This window comes from Limulus polyphemus, unplaced genomic scaffold, assembly GCF_000517525.1.
Source record: "Limulus polyphemus unplaced genomic scaffold, Limulus_polyphemus-2.1.2 Scaffold249, whole genome shotgun sequence".
Classification (NCBI taxonomy): Eukaryota; Metazoa; Arthropoda; class Merostomata; order Xiphosura; family Limulidae; genus Limulus; species Limulus polyphemus.
In genome coordinates this window covers 300,114-313,315 of record NW_013665859.1, presented here as the reverse complement: position 1 = coordinate 313,315, position 13,202 = coordinate 300,114, and positions in this window count along the sequence as shown.

Genomic DNA, 13,202 nt, shown 5'->3' with positions numbered 1-13,202 from the left:
GAGAAATCAGATAGTCCCTGGTCAGCTCCCGTCGTGTTAGTCCAGAAGAAAGATGGGACCCAACGTTGCTGTGTGGACTTCAGAGCTCTTAACCGAAAAAGATTCATACCCACTGCCAAGAATTGAAGAGATTGATTGGAGAGATAGATAATTGAGTCAAAGGAACAGTAGGCACCGTAAGTAAAGTGTGTGAATCACTGTGATTTATAGCGTGTCTTATAAAGGTTGTTAAGTTTAAAGTAACTGTAGATATTAAGTGTATTGCAAAGTTGTATTGAGAAAGAATAAACTAGTTTTATTTAAGAAAGGACTTGTATCACTAAAGTTTCATCCGAAAGAAATTATATGGGAAATTAAGAAACGAACACAGACGTAACAATATCTTATATTAATTCTAGTATACCTGAAAGTGTTCCCTCACCTTTCCTGGCTGATTCTTCATCATCACATAACAAAAGAAGGCAAGTTGTGTTGGTAAGTGATTCAGACTTTCATGATGTATGACTGCTTTCTTTAGTTATCTAAGGAAATTGCTGTATTCATATATTCTCTAGTGCATGTATATATATATATATTGTATAGAATATTATATAGATTTTTATTATTATTATTATTACTGTGTATTATCATTGACAGTCAGAACTCATTCAGATGGTTTGAGCTTTAGTTTAAGCTCGATAGGTTTCAATAGATTTGCAATCATGGATGAAACGTAGGTTCACCACTTCGACACAAAGACAAAAATACAAAGTTTGCAATGAAAACATCCAAGTTCACCCATCCCAAAAAAGTTCAAGTAATAACCCTCTGCTGGGAAAGTCATGGCATCAATTTTTTGGGATGCTAAGGGTATTTACTACTTAATTGTTTGGAAAGTGTTCAAACCATTACAGGGGATTACTATGTATCCTTAATCAACAGCTTGCATCAAGAAATCAAAGAGAATAGGATTGCTAAAAAAATGTGTGCTCTTTCATCAGGACAATGCCCAGGTTACAAATTGTGTGTTGCTTTGAACACTATCCATGGTGCTGGCTTTGAATTACTCAATCACACCCCTTACTTGCTGGATTTAGCTCCAAGTGAGTTTTTCTCTTCTTTAACAGTAAAATCTTTCTGAAAGCACAAATGTTTCATAGGGATGATGATCTTGTACATACCATCTTGTCATGAATTGAGGACCAAGAAGAAATTTCCTTTCTGAAAGGCCTTAGAGCACTGCTGGTGCAAGTGTATGGATTCATGAGGAGATTATGTTGAAAAATAATTCGTATTTGAATGAGTGTCTATTATAAGGTCAGGCCACAAATCTTTCATACACCCCTTGTAGATGAAATGTACAGTTGAGTTTGCAATGCAGTCCATTTTAGTAATATGAAATAATTGTAATGCTTGGTCACTTTGATCTTTCTTTCAGAATATCTACTTTACTCAGAAATATTGCAGCACTGTTTTTTTATTATAGAAACTGTTTTACACTATCACTAGCCTTTAGATGCAAAGATGATGTCTTATTAACATGTAGTATTTTTTTATTCTTGTAGCTAATAATTTAACTAAGTATTTTGGTTAAACTCAGGAAATAGAGTAAATTGAATTAAAAATCCAGAGAAAAATTATTATACTCCTATTATTTTTCCTTCCAATATAGTTTACCTTCAGGAGAATTATTTTGAGCCATTTGAAGCATTTTGTTGCAAGTAAAAGTTATAAGTAGCTGGGTAGTTATCAAACATTATAAGCAAATAAAAAAATTATATTTGAAGTTTTAGAACCACTATTTCATTGCAGGTTAACTGAATGAAAATAATTTAAAAGTTAACATGAAAAACAAATGCTGTTACATGATAAAATCTAAAAATAGAAAGAAATGTCTAAAATCACTCGGGGGGGGGGAGTGTGTGTATGAGGTCAAAATTTTGGTTACACTAATATATATACATATAAAAACGCACTTAGTTTGGGGGAGCCAATAGGAAAAGGAGAGTGAGTACAAGAATGGTGAGGCACAGGGATTAGAAGGTAGAAAAGAAACTGGTTGGTAAGAACCAACATGAGTTAGGAAGGAGGTGTGATGGCATGTGTATAATTGAAGAAATGTTTGAATGCTAATATCCAGTTAAACAGGTAAGCACCTCTTATGACTTTATATGTTTTTGACATTTATTTTTAATTCTGTTTTATCTTTGTGCATAGATGAACTGCACTTTAACATTTGATGTTTTCACTTAAATGTTTTTTTAGTTGCTGCAAAAATTTACTCATTTATACATGGTGTTATTAATTTGGATTTTATTACTACTAGATATAAGAAAATAAAATGTAATATTTAACACTAAATCAGTTTTTTAATCAAATATTTATAATTTAAATTCCTGAACGTCTATCATAGATGTCAATAGAATTTTTTTTTTGTCCAAATGCCACCATCAATATATTTATATGTGTGTGTGTGTAGAAACAAGGGTAGGAGTAAAATGTAAATTCTATGATTAGTGAAGTAAACAGAAAACTAGAATAAATTTGTACAGTCTTACAAACAGATTTATTGATACCTTTAACTATAATTTAAATTGTATTGAAGAAAAAACCTCCTTCAGTTATTTCAAGAGGTACAAATTATGACAGTTACAAATACCTCCAAGCATACAATAATTTTTTATCAATTACACATAATGATACATGCATGAAACACATCATGAAAATTTAAACATGAATTTGTAATAACAGCTGATTCTTCAATGGGAGGACGTTTGATGGTTATTGGAAATTATAAAAAAGTTAGTTCAACATATAACCTTTCATTATCTAAAATATTAAATGCTTCGTCTTACAGTAGAAAAATGTTTTCATCTAGCTTTTTCTGGGTAAAGTGAACTAGATTGAACAACTAATTTCCTACAAGGTACCTTACTTCAGCTGACATACATAGCTATTCTCGTTCAATGCTGCCCTCTATTTACAAAAATGTTTTCACATGCCACAAGTCTTTCACTCCTACATACCCCTCAGTTCGCGTTTAACTGATTCATGCTTGTAAATCATCATGCGACAAACCTCCACCAATAGACACATGATTCATGTGACTCCCTCTATGCTATTCTACTTAACTATCACTTCTTGTTTGGCAGTGCTCTTGTTCAGACATTTAGTTTGTGCTCCCTTCAAGCGTGTTTTTATTTTCCCCTGTATCTTCATATCAGTTTCTGTCAGCAACTTTTACTTTATAGTCTTTCATCACAATCAGGTGGGCAATTTCTGCAGGACTGATAATGTCCATGGTAAAGGTTCTTATTTTCATTTCTTGGGATGAAAATCTTAGGTTTTTTCATCACGTAATTTGGTAGCATTTTCGTGCCTTGTTGCCCTTCAAACGTGTTTCAGTTCCATATGTCTTTTGTCAGGTGGTCTATGATTTACCCGTCTTGAGGGATCTTACTAACATCACTACTTGGATGTCTGGCTTCGGTTAGCTCCTGCCAAACTGGATGGTCATAGCATACTCATCTGCTTCTTACACAAGCAGCTCAAGTGATTGGATTTTCCAGTTGGATAAGTTTTTTCCTGTTCCCTACCTAATACTCTCATCTATTTGGAGAGTGTTTTTTACATACCCACCTACATCGGGACCATCCATTCTCCTCCTCTAATGCTTTCAATGGAGTTTTCTGTTCTCCACGCCATTATGGTTAACTATGTTACTGCTAGAAAGATTCTAATGCATTGGGCGATGTGGCTTCTATCAAAGCACTTCTCTGCTTGGGTCTGGCACATTTGCATTCTTTTCAGGAGATGCTGCACAACCTATGGTCTCTTACTAGGGTTTTGCTTTTTTTATTCTCCTCTTAACTTTCCTCCTTTCCTTCTTCGACTACATGCATTGGTGGTTTAACATATCCCCCATGTTGTCGGATTTGCCACTTTCTCTGTCTCTTCCAGATTTGCTTCTCTTCTCTGATGCTCATCTCCAAAAGGTGGGGAGCATGGGTCGATCAACAAGAGGCTTCATGACAAATGGTCTATGGATGGAAAGTCTTACCATATTAATGGCTTGTCACTTCTGGCAGTCCAACGTGCTTTACTTCACTTTCTATCTCTTGTTTGGATTTGACTAATCATGTTTCATTTCGACTATTCGATGGGGGTGGCTTATTTCACTTGCCCAAGGGGCATTCATTATTGTTCTCTTTGTACTAGACAGTGGATCTCCCTTTTTGAACTCATACACTGGATGTAGGTCTTCTTGCATGTTGTGTCCCAGGTGCTTACATCCTCGTTGCAGATTGCCTTTTCAGTCCTGACACACTTTCTCCCAAAGAGCAGCCTCTTGATCCTCAAATTTTTAGTGGCTCTGCCTCCTGTTGGATACTGCTCCACAGAAAGCATTTGAATCCTTTCTCGATTCCATGTTACTTCTTTTATATGTGGTCTTTGGTTCATCATCCACTAACCCTCACTGTCAATATGTTGAGACAGGATTAGATCCAGTTTATAACTTTGGTTTTTTATCATTCTGTCAGTCTTCTTCCTAAGGTGATTTTGATCATCCATGTTGCTCTGGGTCAGGTTTTTCTGATTGATCCTTCCTAGCCAGCACATATCTGGTTTCTTAACTGTTTTGGCTTGATATGTTCTTTTTGTTATTGATTGATTTTACTAACCTACATTTTGGGGGCTCATGTGGAATATTCTTTTTTCACCATATTCATTTCTTCTCATCTCCCACCTTTATTCTTGGTTGGATCCGGATGACCTTCTGTATTCCACGCATGCTTTGGTGGCTTCATTACTTTCAAGTCTTCTTTCCATTAATTCCAATTCCCACAGTTTCATTCCCTTGCACCACTCCTCTGTTCATGATTTTTTTCTTCCTTCCTTCCCATTAGGTTCAGCTTGTGATTTGATTGGTATTTTATTCCTGCCTCCTTCTTTCTGGTGTCTTCATTCTGATCAGGCATCTTCTCTTTTACCTTTATCAACCCCTTCATCTGCTGGCGGTACTTTGTCTGTCGAGCTGCACAGTGATGGGTAAAGTACTAAAAATATTCACTTGAGTAAAAGTACTATTAATTTAGAAAATATTTACTCAAGTAAAAACTAAAAGTATCTAATATATACAGTACTTAAGTAGCAATAAAGTGAAAATAATCTTCAAAAAATAAGTAATGATAGCGTTATTAAAAATAGCCCACTTTCAACTTAAATTCATAATAAAAGGTACTAACAAATATAAACTCTACAAACTTTCTTTTAGTTTTATTAAAACAACTAGTATTACTGTCTATGGTACAGCTCTTCACACACTCCACTTATTATTTAGTTTCAGCAGCAGCTTATTTTTAAAGTTCCTACTTGTCTCAGTGTGAAAAAGAGCCCTGCAGAACTAAAAAAATGCTCGCGTGCTGCAATTTCACCGAATATCCCACTGTTGTTTTCACTAAAAATAAGTCGTTCAAATAAGGCCATGGATGATTATTTGTGTCAGACATGATGGTCACAGTGGGACGAAGTTATCACAGTCAACACTAGATGTAAAATGGCTGCATTTTGTTCCTGCTCATTAACACAGGAAATACCACTGCTTGTGATTGTCTTATTTGAAAGAGTAGGCATGCTCTGAATGATATAAACAAAACCTATTACCATGGCAACCAGTGTGATTTTCTCCAATTTATTCAAATGTAACAGCAGTCTTATAAAAGAAATGTCGTTGAGTAAATGTAGATAATTTCTTCTTGATTTTACTTAAGTAAAAGTAAAATATTTTTTAGAGTACATAAGTAACTGTAACTCCCAGAAAAGTTACTTAAGTAGTGTAATGAAGTAACCTTACTTTGTTACTTCCCAACTCTGAGTCAAGCACTGAAACTACACCTTGTACATTCATTTCCCATTCTCTACTTTGGGTAGCTCTTTCTTCCTTGTCAGGGTACCATCTTCCTCTTTTCGCCATCCTTCACTCTTTGGTGAGACTGTAACTGAACTTTTCACTGCAATCCCTCCACCCTGTTTCTTCCAATGGAGTAAGAGAGTCCTTACCACTTTCCAGTTCCAAGCCGCTGGGATGGTGGACCATGGAAGTATACTCATGAATGAGAAAAATACAAAATAAACAATATCAACTCCATTCAGTTGAGAGTAGGGTGGTGGTGTTCTGCTGGTGTAGATGATGAGATGTTTTCCAAATGGAGTCCTCATCTCTGCATGGGTTTGTCCAAGGGGATGCTGCAGCTTTGGAGTGCACTGTTATAATGATTGGAATCCCTCATCCTACCCCGCATGGATGTCAGTTCCCAGCAGCTAAGTTCTGGATTTGGAGCTGAACCAATTGACATGATGTCCTCACACATGTAGTGTGCTGGCATAAATGCAGTTCACCCCTTTGATTGGAAGCCCTCATCCTTCCCCTGCATTCTCAGCAGTTGGATTTTTGGATTTAGAGATGAATCAATCAATAAAAGTCCTCACACGTGTGATCAGGGTGTCCCTGGTCCTTCACTCAATTTGCCTCAAATGCATTACTCCAGTGTTGTAGATCATGGTTGGTGCACTTGAATATGATCCTCTTTTTCTTCCTCCACATGGATGTTGGTTTCTTGCAGTTGAGTTTTGGATTGTATTTGACTTACCGATGCCATGATCCTCGTCCTACCCCCGTGAGGATGTCGGTTCCAGGTGGTCGATTTTAGGACATAATTGACTTGCTGTGCATGTTCTGTCATGCCTTAGCCACTCTACACCTTGGAACACATCTCATCTTTTACCCACATTGGGATGTGCTCCTCAAATTTTTCTGCTTGGATCAGTTTCACCTTTTCTACATCTGGGCAAAGAGTATACCTTTTAGAGAAATGGTGTGGTCTTCCATGTATCATCCTTTTATTAGTGGGTTCCCTCTTCGGGGTGTCCTTCTGAGCTTTCGAAGGATGTTCCTATTTTCTCCCTTGAACCTATCCCTCCACCTATTCAATGTGTGATTCTAGCAATGTATGTGAGTAGAAGTAAAAATACCTTGTCGGAAGTTATAATTTTCCCACACTGAAAATATATTTCCGGCAGGTATTTGCTTCCACTCATGCTTCCCACCCTTCCTCCTCAATGTCCACTGATGCTTAGTTTTATGCCTAAACTCGAAGTGAAGGTAGAGTAACATAGAGGGAGTCACGTGTGGGGGGGGGGCACATTTGTTAATGGGGGGTTGTCACATGATGATTTAAATGTGTGACCCAAGGGATATATTCGAGTGAAAGGCTTGTGGCATACAAAAAACATTTGCAAATAGAGAGAAGCACTGAACGAGAATAGCTATGCATGTGAGTGGAAATAAGTACCTGTTGGAAATATATTTTCAGTGTAGGAAAATTATAACTTGTTTTATGGAAAATGATCATCATTTGATGACCGCAACTGCATATAATTTTTTAGGTCAGAAACCCATGATTAACTTTTCATTGTTACCTTCTGTTGAATTTTCAACAACTTTAGCTATTCATAAGAATAATTTTACTGACTTAAAAAAGATGATGATTAGATGTGAGAGTGATTTGTTTTAGCTCAGGAAAAATGATTACAAAAAAGTTCAAACAAGATTTAATCTTTGATCATTCTAATAGAATGATAGATTCAGTAACAGAAGAAACCATTTATGTCCTTTAGGTCAAGGTTACAAGTTCCAACACATTGCAGTATGATGTAGTTGATGAACAGTTAAAGTATCAAAGAGTTCAGTGATTTTAATGCTGAGGAGACAAAACTGTCTTCTGGATTAAGTTACACTAATGTATCAGTAGCTGCCTCAGAAGATGGACCAGTGAGTGAATTGTTAGTGAAAAATTATGACTTCTAATTTCCTGCAATTATTGGAAAACCTGGCTTAGAATGTATTCCAGAGTTGGAACAATGGGTGGAAGAATTTTTTTGACAAGTGCCTTTCTGGAAAAATAGTGGACAGTAAACACCTACTTGGGAATCAGGTAGAAATATATGCTTAATATGTGTCCACAATGCCTTGCAGCCCAGAATTCTCATAAAGATTTGTCATCCATTCTTGTCTTGAAATCTTCCCCTGAGGAGGAGAAATTGGTTATTTCTTTGGAAATGTGGCATCTGTTAGAGCTATGATTTGTCTAGTTGCTACATACTTAATTGTATTTTCAAAGCCAATATTTTCCAAAGGCACAAATGTATATACTGCTATATTTTATTTTTTCTTATCACATACTTCTTTTAAAAATAAATATTTCTGATTGAATTAAAAATATGCTTTACATGTGTAGATATAAGTAACTCTGTTGGTTTTACAAGCAAGATCATGTTTTTATAACTATTGCAGTTTCTAACTTTCCATATTATTCTTTAAATGTTCCACTTTTCTTTCAAGTGATGCTTAGAAGACCACATTTAAATTTGTATTTAAAGATCCACAGATCTCACAAACCATAAGTGTGGCTTGCATTTAAATTAGTTAAGACTGTTATCATCAAGTTGGAATTTTTATAAAGGTTTTTTACAAAATATTTTGGCATTGTGTAATATTAACAAAGGTCATTAAGGAGTTAACTGAAAATATTGAATTCTAACCCCCTGCTGTTTTCTTTCCTTTAGTCATTTTCTTTATAATGAAATATCATTTCTTGAATATGATTAACCTACCTTACTGTCATAAGCACTGACTCGTACTATTCTGAAAACTAGTTATTTTTACAGACAGTATACACTAAATATTACCTTTACACTTTTAATTCTTGAGATGCAGACTTTTCAGCAGCTTTTTTGTTAATAGATTATATTAAGAAAGTATAGGAAAATAAGAAAATTTATTAATTTTGAAGAATATCAGTGATGGTACACAATATCTACCTTCAGCCTCTTACCTCTTCTTTCAGTTGCCTTTCTTGCACCATTAACATTTAACACCATTTATTTCAATGTCACCTCAAACAAATAAACATCTAAGGTAATATTAGAAACTGCAATAAAAAAATCATTTAATAACAGTAATTCTGTATTCAATTATTATTGAATACAAATTATATTTTAAAGCATTAGTTTAATCTTTTCTTACATGGACTTCCATGCAGCACTCATTTTTAAGTTTTTTCTTCTCTGCTTTTTTTACTGTTAGGTTGTAATTGTAATAAGGTTATTGTAGCCATATTTAATTTTTCCTTGGCTGTTGATATCAGACTGAACAACTTTTGTATCACAAAGACCTGCCTTTTTTAAAATAGACTTTAGTTTACTATTTTATTCATCTAATAGAGGTATAAGAACAGCTATCTTGTTTTGTGGCTCTTTTTCCTTATCTACCACTTTATTTATTAAGCAGCAATTGTTGTTCTTTCTACATTTTCCTGTGCATGCTTTTCATTTTGTACTTTTTGTTCTCTTCACTCTGTTTTAAAATGTGAAAATGTTCATTTTCCTGTTTAGCCTTCTCTTCTACCTCTTCAGTCCTCCATTTTTACATTGCTCAAGCTTCCGCATAAACTTTGATTATCTCTTTAATAACTGGAACTTGTAATGGATCAATATTTTTCACAGTGTCTTTGATAGTTCTGAGACTACTGGCAGACTGCTACAGTATATCTGATTTCTTCTTTGTTACTTTGATTGAAAATCCATGTTCAACATTTGTATTGCCACAAGACAAAGACAATGGTGCCTTATGAGTTCACATGGCATGGAAATTGTAACTTACCTACAACCCTCTCTTCCATAAGAAAAATTCTCCAATAATGACCTATTCCTCTCAGTTCTGTTTCCAAATATCACTCTTCAGGTATATCCATTAACTCATCCAACAATCTCTTGTTCAGCTTTCATGACATATGGAAACTTCTCAGCAATGTGAAAAAATACAGCAATTGTTTCCTGCTACTTCTGCATTGCATGATGGAGACAGCGAAGATCCTCAGCCCACTCTTATTTAAAACCTTGACATTTGGTGAGCCAGTCAGGATTATACAGCGGTAGAAGAAGACATGAAAAACAGCGGAAATATGTAGGCCTATAACTGCAGAATGGTAGTGGTGGTGAAAATAGTGTAGAGATTACAATTACACTATATAACCATATCAGCTAATTATGATAAATGGATAGAAAGAGGTTAGCATCATGGATTAAAAGATAGTGAACTACAACAGTTTGTTAAGCATCAACAAGAACTAGAGAGAGAGAGAAGAGCATAGACAGAGAAGAAGAAAAGGAGAGAGAAGAAAATGAGAAAAGAAGAGAATGGAAATAGAGAGAGAGAGAATATGAGCACAAACTGAGAGAGAGGAGAGACTGCAAGAAGAGAGAATAAGAGCAAAATTGAGATTGCCACGCTCACCCAACAGAAAGAGGAAGGACCCAAGAATAACAGTGGAATCAAGGCCAGCCTAACTAAGCTGCTCAAATCTGATGAACAGAAAGATGACATGGATGCTTTCCTGGAGAGATATGAAAGATTTGCCCAAAGGCAAAACTGGGACAAAGGCAACTGGGCAGTCTGTCTCAGCCCACTTCTCACAGGAAAAGGCCTACAAGTGTATGCAGGCATGATGTCAGAAAATGCCACGGACTATGACAAATTAAAAGTTGCTTTGCTGAAACAATACGAACTTAATGAAGAAGGTTTTCATCAGAAATTCAGAGAAGTCAAACCTGACACCAGAGAAACTGTATTTCAGTTTGTGGCACGTTTACGATGATACTTCACAAGATGGACTGACATGGCCAAGTGTGACATTAGTTTTGAGGGACTGGCAGATCTACTAATTCATGAACAGTTCATGATCATGTGCTCAACTGACATGTCACTGTTCCTAAATGAGAGTGCACCAAAAGACGTAAAGAAGATGATCAAGCTGGCAGAACAGTATATGGAAACCCATGGAAGGAGTATAACTGGCAAGTCCAAGAATATCCAGTTAAAGTCAAAAGCATTGGTGGCTGACCAGGAGCAGGAGTCTACCAAAGGTGACAGGAGAGTAACAGATAAATGAAAGAAGAGATGCTATATTTGTTATAAGCTAGGGCACATTGCAAAGGAGTGCAAGTCAATCACCTACAAGCAACAGCAGAAATCTCAACATAAGCAGCTGGAGCTATTTACAAAGATAGTGCTGTTAAGAAACAAGAAAAGAGTGACTGGCACTATGTATGCTGCTGCCAGAAGAGAATGCTCATCAGCTTCACCACAAGAAGGAAGTGCTATCACCATGATTAAACAGTGTATGAGTGATGGCTAGCTTAAGTTAGCAAATAGGTCAGCAGTGCCATTGGTGATTGGAGAATGTTACAAATATCAAGAGGTGCTAACAAATTACAATATACCAACAGGTGAAGGATATGTTGGGGACAAGAAAGTGAAAGTCCTATGAGACACTGGGTACAGTAGTGCAGCAGTAAGAACCAGTCTAGTATCTTATGATCAGATGACAGGCAAGGTACACTTGTGTGTGTTAATTGATGGGACAGTGAGAAAGTTTCCCATAGCAAAAGTATAGGTGGATGCTCCATATTATGTAGGAGACCTTGAAGCCATGTGTATCAAAGACCAATATATGACTTGGTGATTGGAAACATACAAGGTAGTAGAAATTTGGAAGAACTAGACAGAAAGAAGATGGATGAAGCATCTGCAGTCACACAAGAGCTCAAGGACAGAAGAGCAAGCAAGCAAGGTATCAAGCCCCTTAAAATCTCTGAAAGTGCCATCCTGAATGTAAGTTCACAGGAGCTGAAAAAAGTGCATAAAAAGACTCGTCACTGCAGAAAGTTTGGGACAGTGCCCAAGAGAAAGTGGAGCAAAAGACAAAATGGAAAAAGACTTACAAAACAGAGGACCAGAAAGGAGTATTGAGCCAGACCTATTAAAGCAGTTCTACTGGGTAAGCCAAACCCATCAAAGACAGTCAGAAACACTTCTTTAACAAGAAGGCCAAGGGTCAACATTTCAAGGTCAGACAGAAGGTTTTTTTTTTCTGCTACCCACAGCCAACAACAAATTCGCCCTGCAGTGGAAAGGACCTTTTGCAATACAGGAAGTGGTCAACAGAATGCACTACAAAGTGAAAATGGATGGGATGATCAAGGTCAACCATGCCAATCTGTTGAAGAGGTACTTTGAGAAGAAAGGAGGTATAGATGGACATGGCAGGTGTGGCTGTTATAGATTCAGAACCAGAAGACAATGACTTCGTTATAGAAGATAAAGACCTACTAGGCCTAAGACCACTGGGAGGAGGTGAGACATATACAGACATCAACATAAGTGAAGAATTGACTGGCAAGAAGAGAGAGGAACAAGATCTACTGTGCCAGTATAGAGAGAGATTAGGAAAGACAGACCTTGAAAAACACAAGATCAAGATGAAGACAAAGGATCCTCTCAAGGTGAAGCCCTACTAGATGCCCCATGATAAGAGAGACAAAAAGGGAACTGCAAATATTGGTGTAAACTATATGAGAAAACTTAGTATATAAAATAAGAAGAGTCTTTGTATATTGTGTAAAAAATATTGTATATATTTTTCTTAAAGAGGGGCTAATTGTTGGATATACAAGACTATTTAGTGTTATTATTTAGTTTATTTTGTGACTTAACATTTAATTATTGTTTAGTTTTAAGACAGGATTGTTTTAAAAGTGTTAGTTGTGATGAATTTTGTTACGTAACTCTGTATGAATTGTACATTGTGTTTGCAATTACTTTGTTGTCTATGCTTTACTAATATTGTTCATGTCAGGTTACTCGAATCTTTGTTATTTTTCTCATTACCTTAACTGAGTATTGTTACGTTATAGATGCACTCTCATAGTTAGTCAAAAATTCGAGGCCTCAGTGAACAAGTTATATATATAGGTGACTTGTGAGTGAGGTTAGAAAACGTTAAGTTAGCCGGCTTGTGAGTGATTAGCCATAACAGGTGATATTTTAAAGTGAGTTTCACAGTTTAATAGAGGTAAGGAGAATAATTTGTCTTGTCAAAGGGTGTTCTAAAGTAATTGAACCTGCATGTGTGAACATTGACAAAAAGGAAACAATTATTTAAGGTTCAGGATACAACTGTGGTAACCCAAGAGATAACGTAAGTGAATTATTCATCAATTTGTATCGTGAGAAACAAAGATAAAGAAAATAATGTGTCTTGTCAATTGGATTCTAAAGTAATTGAATTAGCCTGTGTGGACTTTTGACAAAAAAAATTATTATT